The following is an 18,971-nucleotide window of genomic DNA, read 5'->3' on the forward strand; positions in this document are numbered from 1 at the left end:
TCTAAACATAGTGAAAATACCAATAACACGGTTATTAAATTATGCATATATCGTTTTTTTTCATACCCACATAACTATAGAATATGCGTAACACAGGTTACACGTTTAAGTGAACCGGTGAGCCGTTCAAATGAACCGGTTCATTTCAGTGAGCTGAGCTGTTTCGAGCCGCCCACTGAAGTGAGCCGTTTTGCCCATCCCTACCGCGCAATGCTTTGACATTTAGATGCGAAGCATCTTATGCTCGGGGCTATGTCACTCCCCTCCCTACCTCCCTCCATCCAGCCAACCGCCGTGCGTCCACACCCCTACTGCGCATGCGCATCCTCCTCACCCTCCTCTCCTTGTCTCATCTCCTCTACTCTCGGCATTCCTCCTGTCCTCTCCGACGCTCCTCTCTGGATTGCGCAATGAATGGCAACACCTGCGGCTCCGCGCGCAAGTGTTGTCATTGGGAGGCAGGTTCAGGGCAGCGGGACAGGTAGCCGGGAGGCAAAGTGAATGGCCAGGAGGTTTGCCAGGGCCGTTTCTGTCAGCCCCGTGGAGACAGCAACAGCCATAATGGGCTGCCGGAGGCTTGGGCCCTGCTGGAGTGATCGCAGCAAGCGCCACACTGTTGAGCTGCTCGTGGCGGACGAGATACAGCTGCAGACTCCCTCCCAGCTCGGCCGACGGCGCTGGCTCGCCTGTCGTCTGCATACTGCGTCCAGTCTCCGGTAGATGGTCCACTCTTCCGGGTCTGCTGTGCGTTCTGCCCTCCTCCTTGAGGCCCAGAGATTCAACTGCCAGAAGTCAGGAACAGGGCGTCCTGGCTGCACTCACGTCGCTATGGTGGCTGCCGGGGCGCTGTTCATTATGTGCTGGAGGAAGTCGCCATCTGCTGGATCGCCTGTGCAGTGCTTCCTGAAGAGGGTCTAATTCACCATTGGAGAGACCCTGCTCCGGAGGGCCCAGAGAGGTTGACAGGGAAATGATCGGACCCCCAGGTGTCTGGACAAACTGTCCAGGTGTACGCACAGCGTTCAGTCGCAAGACTGAGGTCTATTGCCGTGCGCACACCTCGTCGGACGTAGGTGACCTCTCCGATGTTGGACAGTGGGACTGAGGAAGTCGCCACAATTGTGGCCACCTTGCATTCCGCCTGCCATCTGGGGCAGGCAGGAGTACAGGCAAAGTGGTTGCCTCCACAGTTGGTGCAGCGGGCCTGGTTGCCGCATAATTCTGTAGCCGGGTGTGTGCGGCTGCAGTTCTTGCAGTTGTTGGGCCATTTACATGTGGCTGCCACGTCGCCGAGGCGTCCACACAGCAGGTACTGGAGCGGCTGCCTGCATGGAGCCAAGTACTTCTCGTCCATATATCTTCGCTCCGGGTATTGGCAGATCGCTGTAGATGACATGGACCTCGAAAAGACCGCTTTTGTAACACCAGATGGGCTTTATCAATTCAAGGTTATGCCGTTCGGCCTTTGCAATGCCCCGGCAACCTTCGAGCGAATGATGGGCACTTCGCGGCTATAAATGGTCCGCTTCTCTATGTTATTTAGACGACGTGATAATTTTTCCGCCCACTTTGCGAGTAACCTTACGCGTCTGTCGGCCATTCTGGGTGTTTTCCGATGTGCCGGCCTGCAACTCAATTCGTCGAAGTACCACTCTGGACGTCGCCAGAATACTGTTCTCGGCCACCTTGTCAGTGCCGCAGGAATTCAGCCCGACCCCGACAAGATTCGCGCCGTGCACAACTTCTCCGTACCGTCATCCACAGCAGATGTCAGAAGCTTTGTTGGCCTATGCTCATATTTCTGTCGCTTCATCAAGAACTTTGCCGACACCGTTCGCCCGCTCACTGACCTACTCAAGAAAGATGCTTCCTTCTCATGGGGACCTGCGCAAGCCGAAGCCTTCGCCGCGCTCGTCCGCTTGCTAACGGCTCCACCACTGCGGGCTCACTACGACCCATCTGCTGCTACTGAACTTCACACAGACGCCAGCGGCCATGGCATAGGAGCTGCGCTCGTTCAGCAGCAGAACAATGCAGAGCGCGTCATTGCATACGCAAGTCGCCTTCTCTCGACCACAGAGCGGAAGTTTATATCACGGAACGCGAGTGCCTGGCGTTGGTTTGGGCAGTGGCCAAATACCGCCCTTACTTATTTGGCCGCCCATTTTTCGTTATCCCTTATCACCATGCCCTCTGCTGGCTCTCATCGCTGAAAGACCCGACTGGACGACTGGGTCGGTGGGTGCTACGGCTACAAGAATACACTTTTACTGTTCTGTACAAATATGGCCGTTTACATAAGGACGCCGACTGCCCCTCCCGTCACCCGGTTGACGGTCCAGACCATGATGCCCACGACATGGATGCTTGCGTCCTAGGCATTTCATACTTGCATGACGTTCGCAATGAACAATGCTGTGGTGACTCTCTACGTCTGCTCCTCGAACGGGTAGCTTCTGTGCATCCCGTACCCGCTATCAGCGCATTTGTCCTCCGCGACGTCGTCCTGTACCACCGCAATTTTCACCCTGAAGACCCGGAACTTTTGCTTGTTCTACCTCGACATCTTCGGGTAGAAGTTCTTGCGCAGCTACATGACGCGCCCACCGCCGCCCACCTCGGTGTCTCCCGTACCTACGACCGCGTACGACGCCACTTTTACTGGCCGGGCCTGTATCGGTCTGTGCGCCGCTACGTTGCTGCCTGTGCACTCTGTCAGCGCCGCAAACGACCTGCTGTATTACCCGCTTCACGCCTACACCCCATTGATGTCTCTTCCGAACCTTTCTTTCGCAACGGCATCAATCTCCTAGGCACTTCTCCTACGTCTAAAACTGGGAACAAGTGGGTTGCTATCGCGACTGACTACAAGACGCGTTACGCCATCACGCAAGCATTGGCGACAAGCTGCGCTACGGATGTTGCGGATTTCCTTCTGTATGACGTGATACTACATCACGGCGCCCCGAGGCAGCTGCTCACTGAACACGGCCGCACATTTTTGTCCCGCGTTGTCGAAGATCTTCGCTCCTGTTCTGCCGTGTACAAACTAACCACCGCATATCACCCCCAGTTCAATGGAATAACGGAGTGGTTCAACCGGACGTTGACGGAGATGCTATCCATGTACGTTTCTCCGGACTACAGCGACTGGGACGACTCGTTACCCTACATAACATTTGCCTATAATTCGTCCCACCACGAGCCCGCCCGCTTTTCACCAGTTTATCTGCTGTTCGGCCGCCACCAAACTTTACCCTTCGACACACTTCTTCCACCCGCGACCAACATTCCAACTGAGTATGCCCGCGACATCTTCGCCCGGGCTCACACAGCTCGCCAGATTGCCCACTCACAGCTCACCGCCTCACAGGTTGCACAGAAGACGAGGTATGACAGCCACCACCGGGACGATCATCTCTCGGCAGGGTGCGTACTACTTCTATGGACACCGAGCCGCCGCATCAGATTGTCCGAGAAACTTCTCCCGCACTACACGGGGCCTTACAAGGTCCTACGCCAGCTCGATAACGTCAACTACGAAGTGTCCCCGCTGGACTATCGTTCATCGTCTGCCCCTGTTCGCACTGATGTCGTCCACGTCTCTAGGCTGAAACCCTATTTCCTCACGACTTCGCCCCCATAAACACTAACGCCGAGACGGCGGCTTTCCGACCGGGGCGTCGATGTTGCGGAGCAGTGGGGCATGGTGTATCTATGAACAACGAAGACGGTTTAGCTAAGAGAGCGCGCTTCTGGTTCGAGCAGCCATATTGTGTATCGAGTGTTGCTGCAATTTTGTAAATACCTGTAGATACACTTTCGCTTCACTATTTCCGCCCCGTTGAAATATATATATTTAATGACGCGTCACCACGCTTTCATATATAAAAGGGAGACCCCTCTAGCAACTCATTCAGTTCTTTCCAGGACTGCCATGGGTAGACCACGAAATTAAAGACACCAGAGGAACAGCTTGAATACAATGCTCGACCATGTCTGGTGTTTGATAGAGCTTCGCTGAAAATTCATGTTCGCAGGGCGTGATGGCGGCCAGCTTTTTTTTAAAATCTTAGTCTAGCTCGCATATTGCAATGCAAGATGACTTCTGTTGAGCCATCTTTCTTATTCACAACGCAGATCTGGACCTGTGGGGGCCGAAATCATTGAAAGATAGCCACACACTTTCTTCTTAATTTGACGGTGACTGATTTGTGCCCTAGTATTTCACGGCCTTGGTAACGCTGTTTTAGTGACATGATTTTAAACTATAAATTGGGGGCGGGGGGGCGCCTTCAGGTGACACTGCTTGTTCCTCATTGGAGACAGAACGAAATAATAAAATGCGCCGGAAAACATTGAATAAAGTTCGCATGAGTCAGTCATAAAACTTTATTTTCGGTACTGGTAGTGGCGGGTTCTGCGACCCCACCAGATAGCCCTCAATCGTTGCTGAAGGTGACCTCTTGGGCTCGTGCTCTGACCCTGACTTGTACTTCCGGAGCAGAGCAGGCGAACAGCATGAACACCGAGTTCTGCACATGAGTGCAGGAAACCACATAAGATAGGCAGATAGAAAATCACAGATTATGAACATGTACAGTTCAATATATATATATATATATATATATGTATGTATGTGTGTGTGTGTGTGTGTGTGTGTGAATAAATAAATGCACAAAAATAATTAAATTCACCAAGTAGACGTACGGAAGTTCCGTTTTGCAGACGAGCGGACGGATGATAGGGCACATTTATAACATAACTTCATAACGAACGAGGAAAAGAGGAACCTAGGGGCCTAACATTTCTTAGTCGCAGCGACATGCAGCTAGTAGACATTGACGCCAAGGAAAGGACACAGGCAAACTTCACTAGTTTGAATTCAAAAGGAGGACTTATAAGGAAAAGGTAAATGAAAGTGGACAAAAAGACAACGTGCTGCCGATGGACGCCGAACCGACGTCTTGCGCATTACATGTGCGTTTCTCTACTACATGAATTATGACGATGGCTATCCTACAGTCTTCTATCTTGGGTATTGGTTTATATATGCGCTAAATGGCTCCTGTGCTCTCTCAGATATTTAACTTCGTATTTAAGACTGGAGGGTTTCTACAACAGTTCAAGGAAGCAAAGGTATTGCCTGTCTTTAAAAAAGGGGACTGTAAGCTTGTCGAAAATGACAGGCCAATTTCCGTGCTTCCTTTTCTAGACAAGGTTTTAGAAAAAGTAATCTAAATCCGCCTTAGTAAGTATCTCGCAAAGTTTCATATTCTCTCTAATTATCAGTTTGGCTTTCGCGAGGGGCTTTCTACTAATATTGCTATTGCTAACTTCACTGACGCAATTAAAGGATGTATTGGTAATGAAATTTATGCTGCAACTATTTTTGTTAACTTTGCAAAGGCTTTTGACCCTACTGACGACAACATACTTTTTATAAAACTGAAGCATTATTTGCGCAAAGCTGGGCCAGCCTAAACCGTTTACGGAGCTTTCTGAACAATAGCAAACAACGCATTTCTACTAATGGTGCTAACTTCGACCCAATTACTATAAAATGTGGCGTTCCTGAAGGCTCCATTTTGGTCCCAATTTTCTTCCTAACCTTCATTAATGATCTCCCCCAGTGTCCAGCTTCTTCGCAATGCATATTATATGCGGAAGACACCACCTATATTTCTTCCCATACCAACCTTGACAACCTAATCTCCGACCTAGGCCATACCACTCTCACAGCCCGACGCAGACGCAGCCAGCAGACTTCGAGTGCTTTCGCGGGAGATCACGCTCTCTCTAAGGTGCACACCAAGCAGCCAGACCAACCGGAGCAATCGTCAATACCACCTGCCCTCTTTGATGCATCTCTGTATGCCAACTGGACTCCGCCGAAGAGAAGCCACTATGCTTTATCGCTTATGACTAGGGCAGGCATTCACAAAATCTTATTCATTTCTCATTGTAATGGCCGACAACGCTTTTTGCAATGCCTGTCTTTGTGAGGAGACGCTAGAACGCATTATATGCGACTGTCTTGAATATAATGTTCCGAGACAGTCCCTGGCGTCTGTTCTAGCACACCTTGACAATAGACCTATGTCAATTGAAACGATTCTCACGTGTCGTCGACAGAAGACATCGCAGCTGAAGGCGACGAAGGGACTACTTAGGTTTTTAAAAGAAACCGGCTTGGGCAAGCGGCTGTGACAGTGATGTCACGTACCACGCAAGAGTGACGGACTATGAGTCACAATGTGTGTGCTGCAATGTGCTCTCTCTCACTCTCTCCTCCCCATCTTTCATTCCCCCTCATCCCGCTCTCATGTGTAGGGTAGCAAACCGGTTGTGCTGAACTGGTTAACCTCCCTGCCTTTCCTTCTTCACTCTTTCCTTCCTTAATGCCCGACCTTCACACAGATTTCAACTCTCTTCATAATGGGTCCTCTATAACTAAACAAAAAGTTAACGTAAAGAAAACGTTCTTTATGCTTTTTAGGTGTCCTAAGAAAAAAAACTTCTATTCGTCGTTCTCTATACATTCAATCTCAAGAAATCAAAGCTAGCAGTAGCACTAACTTTTTAGATGTTGTTATTGACTATAAGCTAAAATTTCGCGACCATATTTTTTTTCGGTTATTAGGAACACCACACCAGGACTTCGGGCACTCATCGCACACAAGATTTTTTTATATCGCAGCACTTGTCACTTTATATTATACGTTTATTCACAGTCATGTCAATTATTGTATTGAGTCGTGGGGCAGCACCTATGATATCCATCTATCACCTCTCCTAAACCTTCAAAAACAAGCTATTCGTATTATTTCTTTTGCACCTCGACAATCTCACTCACTCCCGCTCTTTAATAATAATGGACGTACTACATTTATCCCTATCTTATTGCTATAATCTTGGTCTATTATTTTTCAAAATTTGTCATCCCAATCTCTACCTCGATATAATTCCATCATACGTATTGGTTAATGCTAACTGCATCCGTTTTTCGGTTAAGGGCAATCTACTTTTGCCTAAGGGATGCACTAACTATGGAAAACAAACTATTCTTTTTTTCTGCTATATCATTATGGAACTCCCTGCCTACCGACTCTTATCCAAATCTCAATTGAAGGAGTACCTATTTGAAAAAAAATGACTGGCCTAATTAACTTGATATTGTCTATGAATGTCTGCGTCTACTTATTCAAATTTATTGCGCTGACATGTTATACTACGGTATTAATTTTTATGATTCTGTGTCGATTTTCTTTTGTATTTTTTCGTACTCCTTTTATTTTTGTAACTTGTTTTTATTATATGATTATGCATGATATAACTGTACTTCGTCTTTCATCTGCTTAATAATTTTTCACCTATGCATTCTTAGGTTCGTTTTATTTCTCGATATTTAATTCATTGTAAGGGGTCCCGCCTGCAGCTTTTACTTTGGGACCCTTTCCTGTTAACTATTGTTTTTGTACTAATTTACTTAATTATAAAATTTCATTAAATGGAAATCGGGTCCTGACTTTGGTATTATTTACTTACTCAAAATCATTTCGTTACTCCAGGAATTAGTACTAACTGCCATGAGTGCCTCAAGAAAGCCGAGATGAAAAAAAAAGCAGGGGTGCTATGCAGGATGCACCGAGTTTCTCGTTCGCACGAGTTTTACCCTAGTTTGCTCGATGGAAGTCAGTGAACGAAGATAGCAAGGAACGTGCAAAAACAGCAGGCAAAAAGAAATGCCGAGATAAAGCCGCGTATGACAACATGAGCGCATCCTGCGCCCCACAGTGCTTCCGTGTTTCAAGCACAGAAGACTGCGCAATGAGACGCTCCAGCACCGCGTATTGTTATCAACGTATTAGCGCAATTTAGCAATACCGTCGCTGTCCCGCTGCCTATCTGCACACTTGCCGTGAGCCGCTTGCCACGCCTTTCTCGGGCGCGTCAAGGGCGTGCCTTCTCTTTCGGGTATTGTCTTTCTATCCTCCGTCGAATGCGAATAAGGCACATGTGGTGCATTCTTACACCAACACTTTCCCGCAATCGAATACTTTAAGATACAGCAAATATAATAAGGAACATTTTATTTCTTGGTTTTTAGTTTTGAATGTTATAAATTTGTGATGACGAACAGAGATCGAGCGAATGATTAACTTTTGCCATTTTTTGCCCCGAGTGGTGACATGGAGGCGAAAGCTTACAAGCGGATACATTCTAGAGGGTCACACGCACGAGGAGTTCATACGGTGAGAAGTCGCCAGGGGCGTTGCAGTGCTATGTTCGATAAAGTATATAAGAATATTCGGCATCTGTATGGGACCCTTCGACAGACACTAAGACTGTGCAGTTGCAGAGTGCACAAAACAAGTCAGCCACGTTTATTTTCAATCGCTACAGGTTGACAGATATCACCAACCGGGCTTTTGCAAGGTGCCCAGCTAGAGCAACTCAGAACGCGACGGTATCACTGAGAGGCCTAAAACTTCTCGACGTATTATACAATGACATTTTACAAATTGACCGAAACACGCTCATCGAACGTCTAACCTTTCGCACTACACGTTCTTACCACCCCAGAAAAATCGCTGTATACTAATGCAAAACAAAAACCTTTAAAAAACCCTTTCCTTCGTCGCACTATCTCCTACTGGAATGTACTGCCTGCAGATGTGGTCACGAGTGCAACAATTGATGTATTTTTCTGTGAACTTTGAGGATTTGAAATATAAACTCTGTACTAATACTGCTTCACATGGTATTCACTAAATCTATTACTACACAACCTCGTGTTCTTGCGTTACTCCATTTGATCATTCCAATATGTAATACTCGTGTTGTTCATACCTGCATTTTTATTTTACCTACATGGTTTAATAAATATTAAACCGCAATTGTCGTGTTTCTTTTTTTTTGTGAGGGTTTGTGTTGTAGAACTTATGCTCAAATGTGTCATTAGTGTTTTTCAAAAATTGTATTTTAAAACTTGTGCTGCACTTTCTTTCTTGTATTTAACGTGTATATTCCTCAAAGTGTACGTGACAGCAAATTCTTGTGTTCTTATGCTTGTATTGGATTCTCACGTAAGTTCTGTTACGCAATCATTTTTTTTGTTACACTACTTTGAAATGTATTTAATACCCACTCCTGCCTAAGGCCTGAACTACAGGCCGGCAGTATACTTAAATAAATAAATAAAAGTCAGTCATGAAAATGATTTGTCCATTCCCTGTCTATTAGGGGAATGGAAATGCAGCGCTGCGGCATGGCTGTTCACCACAGTTGCTTCACTGTGGCGGCTATTATGGCCGCCGCTTTACCAACTGAGACGACACTCTAGCCATAGAGACCGGAGCAACGGCTGTCGCTGCAAAATGGCTGTGCGGTATTCCACGGTCCTTAGTGACGCAGCGCAGTGAAAAATGCGCCAGTTTATCTGCGTGCGCGAAGCCTCCGCGATGCATTGCGAATAAGAGCGTGCTGCCCAGCGACACAATTCGTCGCCTGTCATCGCTTGCCCACGGAAGGTGCCTCCGTGCGCATGTACGCAGAATTTGAGTGTGTTGTTCACTCCAATGTGCTTGCCGATTGCCTCTGCTGCTGAGACAACAGCGATCGCAGATGGATATCGTAACGACAGCGCAGCTATCGCATTTTCGAGGGCAAGTGCTCTTGTGTGCAGTTAGGAAATTAGACTTCCAACGCAGGAAGGTGTTGCAATTGTTTAGTGTACCGCGCTTGTGATGAAGAAATGGCATCATACTGGGTGTGTTTGCGCTGACCGCTGACCGTGTTTGCGACACTGCGTCTCCGATACATCACTGATGACAGAGCAGCCATCTCAAATGACAGCTGCGATACGTTGTCGTTGGAAAACACTACGCACTGCTCAGGATCGTCGTCACCATGGCGCATCGACGCCTTCCAAGCAGCTACACTGAATTGCCGATAATTATTTGCTGTGCGCTACGTCGCCACAATGCAGGCAATGAACCGTGTTGTGGGGCCATCACAGCTTAAGAAGGTGCATAAGCCATGTGCATATGCATAAGCCAGAGAAAGTCGACGCTTTGTTTTCGATTGTGGTGCTCAGTACATCACCGATGACAGTGCGTTGTGCATGTTTTATTTCGGCGGTCAATATTGTTGATACCTCTCAGTTCTGCACCACGTCGCTGTTGCCGGAAACTAAGTTGGGCGTGGCCCAACCGAGGTGGGCGTGCGCACAAGAGTTAAATGCCTCGCGCGGGGCGTGACCTATGGTTTTGATTAAGAGGCGAACTCAGGTTAACTTTACCAGTGCCAACATCACCACCACCACCACCACTACTATATTGCAAAACGACTAAATGTCTTTATTTCGATACTAATTACGGAAAGAAAAAAAGCGGCATAATGCATAGCTCATATGACCTCAAGACCAGGCGACCAGCACCCGTACGTTCACAGGTAGGATGTGTGATCCCACTGCACCCGGTTTCAGGTGCGGTTCTAATGCCGCGCATAGGCTCCGTATCAGCTCCCTCGGCAGCCGGTACCGTCTAAGGGGCTGGTCGACGATGTCTTCGAGCGCCAACCGACGAAGAAACGCACCGTCCCTTCGCATAGTATCACTGCTGAGGACACGGAGAGCTATGAAAGCAGCCCTAAAAGAGTAATGCAGAAAGAAGCCGTGGCTACCGACACGCCCAAAATATGACCGAAAACTTCACTTCGTGATAACCGCACGGGTACATTTCGCTGCCTATCAAATTTTGACATCGAATCAGTGTTCATCGCTTTTTCTTGGCTTCTCCTCAGCTGAAGAAAAAAAACACCACCTAGATAGCACAGGCCTACGCACTCATATCTATGATCTCATGCTACCTGGCCCTAAATTTCCATTGCCATGGCTGGCATGACGAAAGCGGTGAGGTCAAAATCACTGTTGGTTACGCGGGAGCATCCCCACTAGATTCTATGGCAGTCGCGCCCGGTAACATGACGTCATGGATCGGAGTGCGTAAGCCTTGTGCTATCTAGATTGTGTTGATAAAACCCGATGATGCCTCGTGCCAGATTTCGAATTTCTTTTGGAGGTTCAGGCGGCCGCATTTCGACAAAGGCGAACTGCACAAAAGCGCGTACACTTCAATCTTGTAGGCATGTAATGAATAACAGGTTGATGACGACAGGGCCTGCGGCCCCCAACTAAGTGTTCTGTCATAGCCCATGTGGCACCTCATAGAAGTCAAGGCTAATCAGTCAACATCACCTAAATAATCAGCGCCAAGGTTTCCATAAATTTACCAGCCTCATTATAAGACACGTTCAAGTGCACGATGTGGCTCGTTTCGGATTATATTGGTTAGAGTCGTCGATCTTGCACGTTTTGGGGAGCAGTCACAGCGAATATAGTACGAGGCAAAATGGGAATGGTGGTATCCAAGCGACGACAGACACCGTTCTGTAACATACGAACGCGGACCCTCAGTACCAAGTGAACTGTGGCTCAAGAGCAACATTGCGTTAAAATTCCGTGCTAATTTTAGATGTTTTAAAACATCATCAGCCTATTATTATGTTCACTGCAGGTGAAGGCCTTTGTTTGCAACCTTATTTAGTTTCCTTATTTTGCAACCTATTTTTTTCCGTCCTCGACAGCGCTTGGTTTTCTCTTGCCGCCACTCTGTATTTCTAATGGACCAACGATTATCTGACCTACTAATTACGTGGCCTTCCCGGCCCCAATTTCTTCTCCTAATTTCAACTACCACAGCATCCGTGTGCTCTCTGATCCACACCTCTCCCCGTCTCTTAACACTAGGCCTAACATTTTTCGTTCCATCGTTTGTTTTAGCGGTTCTCTAGTTGTTCACAAGTTTCATTGTTAACCTCCAAGTTTCTGCTCCACATGATAGTACTGGAAGAATGGAATAATTGTGGACGGTTTTTTTCAACGACCGCTGTGAGCGGCCAGTCACGATTTTGTAATGCTGGCCGTACGCGCTCCGACCCATTTTCAATCTTCTCGAAATATCCTTCTCATGATCAGGGCTCCCTATGAGTAATTGACCTAGGCAAGCTTACTCCTGCACACACTCTAGAGGCTGACTGCCGATCAGGAGTCGGCAGTCAGCCTTTTACAAACACTTTAAGATGTCCTCCTCCTGAAAGTGTAAATCACACACCATGGATTGCACAGTGAGTTCCCGGTCGGCACGAGGAATCACTCTGTTAAACGCCGAGCGAAGTGTCGCATCGCCGGGAGCACACAAGAGGTGGCGCGCTGAACTGTCGACATCGTTCGATAGCCGCTTGTTGCAGTCTGGAACGCAGCACGTTGGCATCATCTGCTAATATCCTGAACAAACACGGCGAGGGCTACAGTTTTGCGTATGACATGCTGCCTGAAATCAGCTGTCAACAACCAACCACAGAATACACCAACGCTGCACCGCGTGTTTCGTCCGGCCAGTTCGCGTAGCCAACTATAGTGGGGAAGTGAAGCTGGGTGCGACGGCAGCGCCATGAAGACGCGGACGGGTGGCGGCGCAACGCCGCCGAGTTTTACAACTGAAGCTAGTCTAGTAACGCTGGTTATAACCTTCCTGCCTTCGGCAGGGTGTACCGGACCCCTGTGAAGAAGCACCACCAAGCAAAGCCTGGGAAGCCTTTGCAAATACGGCGCAGAGGCACGAAGGTGAGGCTTCAGGATGCGGCTGGGGGGTCCCCAAAAGCGAAGGTCGTCGGTGAAACTGCTCCACGTTCCTATTTGGTACGAACTCAAAACTACCGTGTGCTGCGGCGCAACCGCCGACAATCTGCTCAGGACGGGTGAAAGTGATGACTGCGAGGACAGTTCACCGTCTGAAAACTTCTGTGCGCCGGAGCCTGCAGAACCAACTGAACCAACAGCGCAAGCCTCTGAGGCGTCATCTCTAGCAACAGCCGTAAGATCAATGCTACCAGCAAGTGACGGCAATCTGCGCCTGGCATCTAAACGACGCATGCTACTAGAAGGTAGACTCATGCCGCCCGGCCTCCCCGGAAGCTTCATTATGATGAAGACCTTGAGCAAGTGTCTTAAGCTTGGGCAAATGTGTATATTTATCTAAATCTCTCTTTTGTTTGTTCCCCGAGGGAGGATGTATCGGACACGTGTAGTGATTAGACTGGCGCGGATGCGCATCGGTGATGCACAGTATATACAGCGCGCTGGATCATGTTTTTATAAGCCACGCTCTCAATAAACCTGTGTTTATTTCCTGCACAGGCTATATGCTGCTGTAAGCGTCGTCTATCTTGGCACGTTACAGTTATCTCAGTGCAGCTGTCATCAAGGCAAGGGTTGTGGCGCAGCAACTGTCAAGTGCAGTGGCCATAGCAGCGGCTATGGCTGTGACGTCAGCATCCGGACGAGGGCGCCTGCTAGCTTGGCTCTACCAACGAGGATTTAAAAGGGCGCTACTCTGAGAGAGACATCATTTTTTTAACCAGCAATTGTGGCAACTAGATACTGAGCTGATTGCTTGCTGCTTGCTCTGCAGGTTGGTGTCTGTTTTCGACACGCGATTGTGTGTTCCTTCTTGCCGCGACTGGTGCCTCCTAGCGCGTGTTTATTTTTTCGGTTTTGTATGCTACCTTTGCTGAACATGCCGTCAAATGCAGAGCTTGCGAGAAAGTATAATTTCTTGAGTCATTGTTTCGCTCTAGTCTTGATAGTTTCGCTGACGTTTTAACAGCGAAAATTAAGGATAAGTTCACTCGGGAAGGCCTCGCGGAACATACGTCCCTAGGTGAGAGTGTGCGATTGCTGTGTTACACTTTTCACTCTATCAAGGTGAAACAGGATGAATTTCCACTAACAAGGAACTGGTTGCGCAAAATGAGGCGATCACCAGAAGCGTTACGGAACTGCAGCAGTATTCTCGGCTAAATAGTGTTGAAATCAAGGTCGTAGTATTCACTCACAGATAGGAGTGTGCGGCCATTGTGAAGCGGATTGGCTGAAGCTATTCAATGTCTTTTCACGCCTAGCGCCTTTGATACAATTCATCGCGTCTCAACCAAATCTGATGAAAATAACATTGTCGCGAGCTTTTCTTGGTGGGTCAAGAAAAAACTTCTTTGTCCGAAAATCACGTAAGGCCCGTCCGAACACTCCTGATGTTTGCTGCTCTGGTAGCTCTAATGGTGCAATTTATGTGAATGATCACTTGTTTTCCGAGAACAAAAGATTGTTGGCCATGGCCCTTATACTGAAAAAGTGTACAAATGGCAATTTTTGTGGACAGACAATTGCAATTTCGAGGCTCGCAAGTGTGGCGATGGCAGGGCATATTTCATTGTCAAAGAAAGTTACCTAAGCATCTTTATTAGCCACTGGGTTCTTGGTTCATTTTTGTTCCGAACGCTTTTTTTTTTCACTTCCATCTTTTCATCATGACCCTGCTATCTCCTGAAGAAGTGAAGTACCTGCTGTCATAAAGTAATCGTTCTCTGGCACATTTTAACGCACGAAGCCTAAGCAAAATTTCAGATAATATCACTAACTTTATAAGTTCACTTGCTCATTCCTTCTCAATAGTTTGGATCTCTGAAACTTTGCTCTGCACGTATGACGGGATCCTTTTCGGCCTGCCATCGTATGAAGCTGAGTACTGCCACCGTTCTTCAGGTAGTTACTGTTGCGCAGCAATGTTTATCACCTCAGAACTACCCTACACCCGCCGACAAGATCTTTCTTTAGACGTCATCCACTGTGAATTCATATGAATTCAATTAGATCATTCTTTTTAATGATAATAACAATGTTATTTTGGGGTGCGTTTACCACTCTCCTTCCTCGAAGATTAGGGATTTAATTCTGGCCTGGACACCATTTAGCGTATGTTATCATCTGAAAGCAAACGTGTTCTCTTAGTTGGAGACATCAACATTAACTTGCTTAATATGGAAAACGCTGTTTACACAGAATATTCCGATTGTCTCAGTGGCTATGGTTTTGAACCTCTCATCTCCCACTATACGTCCTCTTTCTGGGCGGGCTTCAATGCTGCATTATGCGCTTTGTGATTTCTTGCCTTCTCGCCTTCTCCTTATGCCGGAGTAATTGAAGTGAACATTACTGATCATTATCCCATTTTTCTTGCATTCAACGTAGTGAGCCCTTTAGAACACTTACTCAAGGTACTTCCATATTTAACCAGGAATATTTTTTAATTGCGTAACTACAACTGATGGGTCTACTGGTACAGGGTTATGTGATGCAGATGAGGACTTGAACAAGTTTTGTTCATTTCTTCTGAAAGCCTTGGACGAGTGTACAACAGCATAAAATGTAAAACCAGATGGAGATATCGTCAGAATCCGCGGTTGTCGCAAGAATTCCCAAAAAGTATCAGGAAGAAAGATAACCTTTACAGACAAGTTAAGAGGCAACCATTTAACGCAGCTTTAGCGTCGCGCTATGAAAAATTTTCCAACACTCTTTTCTGTTTGCTAAGAAAAAAAGTCAGAAAAATATTACGACATTAATTATATTATTACACAAACAGTTCTAACATACAATGCCAGCTCTCGAACAATTTCTTAAACCGATGCCCACATAGTTCGTAATTGCAGAAAGTTATATATAATGGCACAACACACGTCAGCCTTAACAGTGCTGCCGACGCTTTTAGTTAGCACTTTTTCAAAAATTTCAGTCAAGGACATAGCACCTCACGTTGTAACTAATGTCCTTCTAACCACTGTTTTTTTTTTTTTTTTTCTGCCATGACCCCTCCCGATGTGTCTACTGCAATAAAAAATCTTAAAGAGACCGGCCCCGGTATATATAAAATTTCAGCACGGCACTTACAAGTTGTAGTCGATGTCATTTGTGAACCACTTTCGGTAATTATAAGTCTTGCGTTCAAGGATGACATTTTCCCTCATTCCCTAAATGTAGCTAAAGTTCTTCCGGTATTTAAAGAGTGATATGCTGTCAATTTCCAACTACTCTCCTATCTGTATTCTTTCTTCCCTTAGTAAAGTTATCGAAAAAATATTTACAATTTGCCTAAACAAATACCTGCAAAAATTAAGTTACTGAAGCCTTGCCAATTTGGCTTTCAGAGCTGGAAATTTGGACTTGACAAAAGTATTTGACACCATTAATCGTTGCGGCTTGTCTAACAAACTCGAATCATACGGTATTTTAAGTCCAGCCCTCAAGTTTTTAAAGGGTTACCTGCGCACACAGTATACATATCACGCTGTATCTCCGATAACAAAAAAAAACTAGGTAAGGGGTGCCTCAAGGCTCATTATTTGGCCATTACTTCTTTTACTTTACATCAATGATCTTCCCGATAGCGTACATATGGCTAACAGCATTTTATGTCACTATACGTTGTCACTTCTAAATTAAATGCTTTTTGTAGCGCGTCCCAGTGGTGCCACAAAAATATTGACATATAAATCTAACTAAATTTAAATTTCAAGCTTTTAGATCACCTGAACATAAGTTAAGCTCACTAACAGGCATCACAATTGAGTCGCATTTCAGAAGTATCAGTGATAGTGTATCATTCCTTGGCGTTCACCTCGACGCTAACCTTAAGCTCGTTAACGATATTGCTTACATTAGAAAGGTGGCAGGATTCGGCATTCGTGCATTGCTTAAGGCACGCTCATATTTTTTCTCATCAGACCCTTCTTTGTCTTTACTTCGCTTTCATACACACTCATATCAGTTATGAAATTGTATCATGGGGGAATACTTATCAGTGTCATCTTTCATTCCTTCAGCGTTAATAAATCGTACTATTCGGATTATTTTCACTGTTCCCGTAACGGCAGCGGCACTGCTCTTTGCTGCAAAACATCTTGACTATTAAGAACTTGTTTTAGTTTAGTCTGATTGTGTTGTATAACCAAACTAAAAGTCAACTTTCTAGTAATTTTATTGATTCTGAGCTTTTAGTAAGCACCAAATGTACCAGGTTTGCTAGTAACAATAATTTCTTGCTACCTAAGGCTTCCACTAAATATTGAGCCTTCTGTGTGATCACATTATGAAATCATTTACCCTTGTCTCTAAAATTCGAGTTTCCTTACGTTCATTCAAGAATTCAATAAAACATTATTTGTCACATTTTTTTCATGTTTGTGCTTCTTTTGTAACACATTTGTGTTTCTATATAATGCATTTATTTCTCAAGTTCTCGTTTTTTTGCTTTTTATCGCGTTTTTATGTTCTTTATTCCGTTATGCTTACTGGTATTTCTTACTTGATATAGCGGTTCTATTGTTGTGCCCTGCGGCTAATCCTTGTAATATTTATATGTAGTCTTCAAGGAGGGTGCCGTTGCAGTCTTGTACTTTGGGACCCTCGTCTGTATATTTTATATGCTGTAAATAACCTACGCTGTAATAATAATATTAAGCGCATTGATGATTTTATATTTTCTGGCGTGTACCCATTAAGAATGATAAGCCAGGAATCGTCGCCGCTGGCTTTTTTGTCGCTGTCCTTTTCATGCAGCACACCATCTTCCCTGCCATCGAGGGCGTTCAAAATGCAGCATTTTCGAAATTCACTGTAGCGGTACCACTTTCTCGCTGACATTACGCTAACGTCTGGTCGTAAACGAACGTCACAAAACAATAAAGAAAAAAATGGCCACATATCTGCTTGCTTTGCTGCAAATGACGTCGAAAGACATTAGTCTTCTGACGCCCCTGATACGTAACACCCTCTCTTCTCCACCTCCCACCTCTCACGCTCTTCCCCTCCCCTCTCACTCCTCCACTGATGGATGCAATGTAGGTTTTGCTGAATTCAATTCAAATTTCCCGCGTTCGCCCTGCTCTCGTGCCATCTGTTGGGACCTTTTATTACTGTTGGCTTAAAGCCGGCTACAGAGCCGCTGCTTCAGTCGGCTTGTTTTGAACGCGTAGCGTCTTTTCGATACCATTCCTAACGCGTAGATTTTTCATTCATTAACGTAAAACCAGCACAATGATGTATTTTTAATTAAATTAACGCTGCGGATCACGGTTATGTACATATATTTTGCCTCAAATAGGCCTGAGGTTTCCAAAAAATTTTTAAAAGACTATCGTCTTTAAAAATTTCCCTGCCTGCACGCCCACATAACATGCACGCAAAACCTTTCGTTTTGCTTCGGTCGGCTGCCGCTTGCATTTCGGTTGTAAAGTGATGAGATTTCGCAGTGACGCTACCGGAGTGTGCTTTTACCATTTTAAATGTCCCTAACGCAATCGTCGAATCTAAGCCCACCCTGGAGATGCGCGACTCATGTTTTAGCAGCGGAGTTGTTTAAGCCGGGCGTATTCTGTGCCGCCTGCCACTGCGTTGCCTAGTAACCACCTCGCGGAGCGTCGCGCGTTCTGTTCGGGAGAGAGAAAATGAGAGAGAGAAATAAATTTTAGCAGCACCAACGAGGCAACGCGCAGAGGTGCTGCCGAGGCCATACGCGCTTCTCAATTTCCCCGCCTTAGCGCCGAACGCTCGCGGTGTCCGTGACTGCAGCAGGCGCCTCTGGCAGTGGCTCGGCCGAGCTTCCACCAGCTGCGCGCTACTGCGCATGTGCCGTGACGTCATCTCAGTGTGTCGTCTGCTGCGCGCCACCCGTACACTGTGCATAGCTTTCGCCCCACTTCCCCTGCGTGCGCTCGGACTGCAAGTGCTTCGCGAAGCGTTCCCCGATGCCACGGATCACGAGGAAATGCTTATACACGTCGTATAACTTAGCATTACTTCGTATAACGTAGCATTACTTCGTATAACTTAGCATTAGTTCGTATGGACACCCTGCACGTTTCGCGCGGCACATCAAGAGCCGTGCTGCGCATGCGCAAGGATCAGTGATGTCACACGGCTTGCGCACCGGAGCCACCGGAGCCGGCACCTCTCGCGCACTCCGCCGCCGCCGCGCGCGACTCACCGCCGCCGGTCTGCCCATTCCAGAGGA

General features: G+C 46.5%; 1 protein-coding gene across 1 annotated transcript in view; it reads left to right on the forward strand.

The window, feature by feature from the left end:
• The first annotated feature begins 13,510 nt into the window (after positions 1 to 13,510).
• Positions 13,511 to 18,971, forward strand: part of LOC125947345 (sulfotransferase ssu-1-like) — a 40,547-nt gene continuing 35,086 nt past the window's right edge. The window contains exon 1 of the mRNA XM_049671866.1: positions 13,511 to 13,535. The gene's annotated coding sequence lies outside the window, so the exon portion shown is untranslated. The remainder of the gene's footprint in view (positions 13,536 to 18,971) is intronic.

This window comes from Dermacentor silvarum, chromosome 8 (genome assembly GCF_013339745.2).
Source record: "Dermacentor silvarum isolate Dsil-2018 chromosome 8, BIME_Dsil_1.4, whole genome shotgun sequence".
Classification (NCBI taxonomy): Eukaryota; Metazoa; Arthropoda; class Arachnida; order Ixodida; family Ixodidae; genus Dermacentor; species Dermacentor silvarum.